Source organism: Cervus elaphus, chromosome 22 (assembly GCF_910594005.1).
Source record: "Cervus elaphus chromosome 22, mCerEla1.1, whole genome shotgun sequence".
Classification (NCBI taxonomy): Eukaryota; Metazoa; Chordata; class Mammalia; order Artiodactyla; family Cervidae; genus Cervus; species Cervus elaphus.
In genome coordinates this window covers 53,532,714-53,540,697 of record NC_057836.1, presented here as the reverse complement: position 1 = coordinate 53,540,697, position 7,984 = coordinate 53,532,714, and the positions used below count along the sequence as shown (strand labels likewise).

The 7,984-nt window shown below is 41.8% G+C and overlaps 1 pseudogene; it reads right to left on the bottom strand.

Moving 5' to 3' along the window:
* Window positions 1–570: 570 nt before the first annotated feature.
* LOC122679991 lies at window positions 571–7,569 on the bottom strand (annotated as a pseudogene).
* Between the last annotated feature and the right edge of the window lie 415 nt (window positions 7,570–7,984).

The following is a 7,984-nucleotide window of genomic DNA, read 5'->3' as shown; positions in this document are numbered from 1 at the left end:
TAAGACAGAGAAAAATTTCTCGAGAGGCTTTATAAAGAGGTCAGTGAATGATGTAATTAATAATCAGTGTTCTCAGTAGCAACCTAATTGGAGACCAAAAATTAATTTCGTAGGGTTCTTTCTTCAATACAGGCTGATGGCATCACATCAACTTTTTTTTTTTTCTTCAAGGAAAGCAATTTTATCATGACTCCATAGAAGTCCTGAAACCCTAAAATTCTATTCAACATTTTCTGAATAGGTGTGTTTATTCTTCTTGGCAGAGCAAACATAGTTTATCAGATGCACGCAAGTTAGGAATCATTTCTTTAGACAATTGAGAGAATTAGACTACAAATCATTCATGCTATTCAGATACTTTCGGTTTTTTCTTAACAGTCAAGCTTTTTTTTTTTTTTTCCAACCTCTGGAAAAGGATCCTTTCTTGTTTCCATTTGGTGCCACGGCTTGGGTGAAGGTTTGAGAGTGGTTAAAAAGTTGCCTCCTGGCTGGAGGCAGCGGCTCTGGCAGAGATCTCGGGACTGAGGAAGGCAGAGGGGTCCCGCCAAGGCCACCAGATTCCGGAGACGCCTAGTTTCCTTGGCAGGAGAGCCTTTGGAAGAGACACTCGCCCAGCCCGGCCTGGGGGCGGCCAGCCTGCACAGGTTGGTCAAGTGGACGCCCTTCTTGACGAGCTTCTTGACGAGCTCCTCCTCCAGGAAGTGGTGCTCCAGGAACTCGGAGAGCTGGGCGTCTGCGTCCGCAGAACCCAGGACGTGTAGATCCTAGAGGGAGCCTGGTTCGGGCTCTTCTCGAGGCCGTGGGGGCCTCCGTGGCTTCCGGGGCGGTGCTCCACTCCTCCCGGGCCATCACCTGCCGGGCCTACCAGGGCGCGGCTACCCCACTGCTTCCGCGCCTTAAGGAAAAGCTCGGCGCCCTTGCACTTCTCTTCGGCCAACATCCAGAAGAAGCGGCCCACACCTTCCAGAGCCACCTCGTTGCCTTTGAAGTAGAAGCTCCGAGAGGTAGGTGGACAAGGCCCAGAGGTGTGGCTGATGGCGGCCTCCTCCTTGGTGGAAGAATTGCGCCGGATCTGGGTGCTCACGGTTAGTTAGCTGTGAAGACTTCTCTCCACTGTGTGCTGTGAGGCTGGTCCTGGAAGCAGGGGATCTGGGGCTTATTCTTCTATCCAGCATCTTGCTAACCGCCTGTGTTACTTTTAATGATTTGTCTGTAGAGTCGGGGCTCATATCTGTGAATAGTGACTTTTTTGTTTCTTTCTAGTTCTTAAGCTTGTATTGATTAGGCTCTTCAGTAGAAAGATGAATAAATGTATCAATATTAGACATCCTTTATAATTTGAAAGGGCATATTTCTAAAGTTTCTATTAACAATGATGCTACCAAAACCTATGTTAAATCCGTTTCACCTGCCATCACTAATCAAGGTTGTTTTGAGACTCGCAGGTCTTGTTGGCTACACTTATCCCAAACAGTAAGGTGTCTGCCCAAGTTGTTTTCAGGAATTTGGAGTCAGCTGGGTATAGTTTGAGCTGAGCTGGATAAGTCTGGACCACTGACCCGTCAACTGGGCATTCAAGAGTTGCTTAGTGACATTTTTGACATCAGCGGAGTGAAAACTCTACCCTTAAAACTTGCAGAGGCCTGTAGCCTAGTTAACAGATGCTCCGAATGGCAGATTCTACACCTTTTTCCAGTTATCTTTCTCCACACCCCCCATGCCTTGGACCGCCCTGCGTTTTTATTCTTTATCCCATATATAACTGAGCTCCTTGCCTTAGGGAGGCAGCGCTGAGACTGGTTTTCCTGTCTTGTAGCTTGGCTATCTTGTGTATAAATTCTCTCTTGGCTGCAAACCTCAGCATCTCAGTATTTTGTCCTGCTGGACTTCAGGGGAGACAAACCTTCTTCAGTAACACTACTGTTTGTGTGACTTTGGCAGTTGCCCTTTTTGAAAGCTTAGTTTCTGTTTTCAGTTACTAAGGGCTTTTTTGCTTGTCTATCACACTTTGTTTTTTAAAATTATGAGTGTTGGATTTTATTAAATTATTTTTCTATATCTATTGAAATGACCTTTTTAATTGGTAACATGGTGAACAAAATGTATATATAGTTCTCTAAGGTTAAACCAGTTTACATTCCTGTGATAAACCCAAGTTGATCACGAGGTGCTAACTTTTTAAGCACATTACTACATTTGGGTTGGTCAGTGTTTTGTGTCCATTTTCATGACTAAGGTTGGCTTGGGATTTTCTCTTGTCCGTGCCTGTGCTCAGTCGTGTCTGACTCTCTGACCCTTTGGACTGTAGCCTGTCAGTCTCCTCTGTCCATGGGATTTTCCAGGCAAGAACACTGGAGTGGGTTGCTATTTCCTCCTCCAGGGGATCTTCCCTACCCAGGGATCAAATCCACATCTCCTGTGTTTCCTGCATTGCAGGCAGATTCTTTACCACTGAGCCATCCAGAAAGTTTGTAATTAAGACTATGCACAAAGCTTGCTGCTTCTTCAGGTCTTTGCTTAAATGTCACTGTTCATCTCAATAAGGCCTCTCTGCCCCCATTTTTAGATATTGTAATTGTAAACTCCGCACTATAATTCCTCTTCTTTCCCTAGACCTCTTTCCCAGGTACCTTTGTTAGGCACTTACCTCTTTTTAATGTAATAGTATATAGTTTGATAATTTACTCAGTTGTCGGCATCCGGTCCCATCATGGCAAGTAGATGGGGAAACAGTGGAAACAATGAGAGACTTTATTTTGGGGGGCTCCAAAATCACTGCAGATGGTGACTGCAACCATGAAATTAAAAGACGCTTACTCCTTGGAAGGAAAGTTATGACTAACCTAGAGAGCATATTAAAAAGCAGAAACATTACTTTGTCAACAAAGGTCCGTCTAGTCAAGGCTATGGTTTTTCCAGTGGTCATGTATGGATGTGAGAGTTGGACTATAAAGAAAGCTGAGTGCCTAAGAATTGATGCTTTTGAACTATGGTGTTGGAGAAGACTCTTGAGAGTCCCTTGGACTGCAAGGAGATCCAACCAGTCCATCCTAAAGGAGATCAGTCCTAAGTGTTCATTGGAAGGACTGATGTTGAAGCTGAAACTCCAATACTTTGGCCACCTGATGCAAAGAGCTGAGTCATTTGAAAAGACCCTGATGCTGGGAAAGATTGAGGGCAGGAGGAGAAGGGGACGACAGAGGATGAGATGGTTGGATGGCATCACCGACTCAATGGACAGGGGTTTGGGTGGACTCTGGGAGTGATGGACAGGGAGGCCTGGAGTGCTGCGGTTCATGGGGTCACCAAGAGTTGGACACGACTGAGCGACTGAACTGAACTGAATTGAACTCCCATTAGAATATAAATTCCAAAGGACCAACAGAATTGTCTATAGTGCGAGGAAGAGATCTAATTTCATCTTTTGCAGATGCCTGTCCATTTATCCCAAAATCATTGACCAAAAAGTCAATCTTTGCCCCCAGTGACTAGTAACACTACCTTTATTAAACACACTAGATTTCCATAGAGTTGGGTCTATTTCTGGATATTCTGTTACATTCCACTGGTTTATCTGTTCATGTATCAGTACCACACTGGATTATACAAATTTATGAGTGTATTTTAATATCTCATAGGCTACTTTCTTCCCCTCAGAGCTATTCTTTTTCAGGGTTTTTTATAACTAGTATTGGGTTGTTTTAAAAACATGAATTTTAGCATCATCCTGTCTCTCTCCAAAAGAGGGGGGAAACTTTGGATATTTTATTGGGATTGCATTAAAATTTGTAAATTAGGGAAAAATGCCATTTTGATGATGCTGAGATGTCCTAAAAAGGAAAAGGGATGTCTTTCCACTATTTGCATCTTGAAGAAGCATTTATAGTGTTTTGAATATAGATTTTGAATGTTTCTTGTTTAGGTTATTCCTAAATATTTCATCGTTTTTGTAGCTAGTATAACTCAGGTTTGTTTCCATTTCCATTATATCCTCTAACTTGTAATCATTTGTGTGTGTGAAGACTTTTGAGGTTTTTAAATTTTTTACTCTTAATTTTTATTGGAGTATAGTTACTTTACAATGTGTTAGTTTCTACTATGCAGCAAAGTGAATCTATATTATTTTTTATTTTCTTTTTTTGAAGACTTTTGAGTTTTGTGCGTTACTTTAATGTCCTGCTACCCTATAAAATTAATGTTTGAGTTTATTCACTGAGTCTCTAGAGTTCTCCAGATGTATTTTCATGTCATCTGTAAATAGAGATAATTTTACTTCTTTCTGATTCCTCCGTCTCTGTTTTCTCTCATCTAAATTTCATTGGCTAAAGCCTTCTGTACAATGTTAAATAGTAGTGAAGGTGGTGGTCAGTTTTTCTTTGTTCTTTACCTTAGTAGGAATGCCCCAGGCATTTCTCCGTTATTATTTTTTTTTATTTTAATTTCTTTTAACACCAGAAACATTTCGTAGTGGGGTATAGCTGATTAGCAATGTTGTGATAGTTTCAGGTGAACAATGAAGGGACTCAGTCATATGATGACTTTACGGTTGAATGTTTTAAATGACTGTTAGATTTCTGTCAAAAGATTTTTTTAAACATCCATAGAGATAATAATACATTTTTTTCCTTTATACCATTATTTTGGTAAACTATATTAAAATGTTAATATTCATCTATCTTTGCATTTCTGGAATGAATTCTACTTGGCTATGGTATATTATTTTCTTGTAGTATTGGAGTCTGTTCAGAATTTCTGCATTAACATTCATAAGGGATCAAAGTGAAAGTCGCTCAGTCATGTCCGACTCTTTGCGACCCCATGGACAATACAGAATATTGTATTCTGCAGGCCAGAATACTGGAGTGGGTAGCCTTTCCCTTCTCCAGCAAATCTTCCTGACCCAGGAATTGAACCGGGGTCTCCTGCATTGCAGGCGGATTCTTTACCAAGTGAGCTATCAGGGAAGCTCAATGGCCCATAATTGTCTTCTATGTTTGCCCTTAACAGGTTTTGATAATACTGTTATACTTGCTTTGTAAAAAGAATTAAAAATTTTTGTTTTTCATTTTCCATGCCCTGAAACAACTTATTAGTATTGGGACTCTGTGGTGCCAAATGTTTGAAATTCTTTTGTGAAACTTTGTGAACCTGATGACGTCATATATATAATGACTCAAAAAAAATTCTTTCTTTTGTATTAGTACTGGGCAAGTGAGCAGGTCCTTGGGGCAGTTTCCATCTATGTGGTCAGTCCGGGGCCCACGTTGGTGGGAACTGCAGTCTTCAACATGTGACTTACAAGTTTGCCCTGGAAGTGGTCCCCATCCCAGACATCTAGAAGGGGAAAAGAATATGGAGGTTGTTATGAGCAAGGCTTGGAAGTGGCACAGATTATTTATGCTCATACTTTATTGGTTAGAGCTCAGTCACCTGGTCAACACCTAGCAGCCAGGAAGCCAGGCAAATGCTGCCAAGCTGAGGACCCAGGAAAGGATGAATGAGTATTTAGGTGAGTAGCAATCACTGCTTCCTACTAAGAGGAATTCCAAAAAGAATCTTAGAAGTTAAGTATAATATTATTCAAGGAGAAACTCCATAAAAATGGTTTAAAATGTGACATGAAAATCTAGGACAAAATTAAATTTGGCTCTGCCACTTATTTGGAGGAAATGGCAACCACACTCCAGTATTCTTGCCTGGAGAATCCCATGGACAGAGGAGCCTGGCAGGCTACAGTCCATGGGGTCACAAGAGTTCGACACGACTTAGCGACTAAACCACTGCCACTTATTACCTGTGATACAGTGGTCAAATGACTTTAAGCCTCCATTTCTTTCTTCACTAACATAATGGCCGTAATAATAGTATTTATCTCATAGAATTTTTTATTTTAAAAAGTGAAATAGGGGGATTTCCCTACTGGCCCAGTGGTTAAGATTCCATGCTTCCGCTGTCTCTGGTCATGGAAGCTCCACATGTGGCTGTGGCAAAAAAAAAAAAAAAGGGAAATGATGCATAAAAAATCTTAGTAGGCACTTAGCATATAGCAAATAGTAGATATAAGATATCAACACTGATAATATAATGGGTACTTGTTTGAGTCTCTGGTATAGTATTTCCTGAATATCAAACACCAACACTAGAAATATTTAACATAAAAAATAACATTTTTAATTTAAAAATTATAATATTTTATCAACAAATGGAGATTTCTTTTAGATGTAAAATATAACAGTTCTTTCAATATGAGTTACTTAAATTATATAGATTGTCACAAGGAATTTCAGTCTTTGAGGAAGTATTTCTCAAAAAAGATTGGGAAGTTGGCAGCTATTTAATGAAAAGGAAAATTGCTTGCATAGTCTGGTTTGGAAGAACCTTATGGTAGTCACCCTGCTCTCACAATCTTAAAACTAGTCTTGCGCACATTGTCCCATCCAGTTCCACCTCTGATTGGCAAGTTTATGTTGATTTGTATTAAGTTTAGTGAACTGACTCTTTGCACATCAAACAGAACAACTTCGTAGACATCCCTTTAACTGGGCAGTCCTTCTCCTCTAAGGCCCCCTGGGAGAGCTTCAGGACAGCTACCAGGCCCCTCCCACTGTGTGTCTTCCTTGCTTGCCTCCCACTATACCTCAGGTTTTCCATTTCCCCATTACCCTGGCTCCATTTCAGTCCCATAACTTTCTCATGCTCCACTCATCAAAACAAAGGAGACTCCTAAGAAGGTTTGAAAAGGACAAGATTATATATAACTAGTTGATATTTTTGCAATCACAGTTTAAAAGAAAGCTTCATTTGGAAAATTGAACTTCTTGGCAGACATTGCAGTCAGCCTTGATAACTGGCCTCTTGGTCTCCCCTGTTCATTCACTGAGTACCATGACATCTGGCACAGTCTGCTCGGCTGACTCCCCCTCTTCCTTTAGCCTCTCAGTTCCTTAAATGGCCCCCTGCCCCTGCACTCCACGCAGTCCTCCAACTCTTATGGCCGCACCTGAAGCAGTTCCACCTTCAAAATTCCTCAGATGTCCTACGCTCAAACCAGTTCCTCCTACCTTGCCAGCTCATTTAGTTTCCTCTGTTCCCACTGTAACCATTTGCCAGATTCACCAGAACTTCCAGTCCTTTACCTTTTTACTTTTCCTCTCTTCCTGTCTTCGATTCAGATTCCATCACTTCACTCAGTCTCTTGCTAATAACTACCTATGCTTCCCCTGCATTTGATCTGGCAAAGTGTTGCTTCTGCAGAAATCCAGTTCTCTTTTCTCTGTGCCTGCCTCAGCTTGGGCATCTCGGAATAAATTTGCCCAGTTGGGCAAATGTGTAACATATAAATTTACGAGTTCTAGCTTCAACTGAGCCCTCAGCCTTGCCCCCAGATTCTTCCGTTTCCCTCTAGCTTATTCATTCTCTCCAGTAAGCCTTTTCTACTCTAGTCCACGTTCAACCCTGCCACTTCCCTTCATGCTTAGTATTTGATCCTCTTCATATTTTTTTTCCTGAGGAAATAGTTCAGACTGAAACCCCCAAAACTCCTACCACCCAACTACAGCCTACCTGCATCTTGGCCATCTGTTCTTCCTCTTAGACTTTTCTGTGATCTGGGACTCCCTGGATGGCTCAGGGGTGAAGAATCCACCTGCAATGCAGGAGACACAGGAGTTGTGGGTTCAGTCCCTGGGTTAGGGAGATCCCCTGGAGGCAGAAATGGCAACCCACTCCAGTACTCTTGCCTGGAGAATCCCACGGACAGAGGAGCCTGGCAGCTACAGTCCACAGGGTCACAAAGAGTCAGACATGACTGAAGCGACCTAGCATGCATGCCTGCCTGTGATCTGAATTCTATGGCATCTTGTCGTCCAAGAATCTTACATTATCCATTATTTCTCTTTTTCCCAGCTCAGTCCCTCCTATTAACATTTGTTGTTGTTCAGTTGCTAAGTCATGTCTGACACTTTGTGACCCCACAGACTATAGC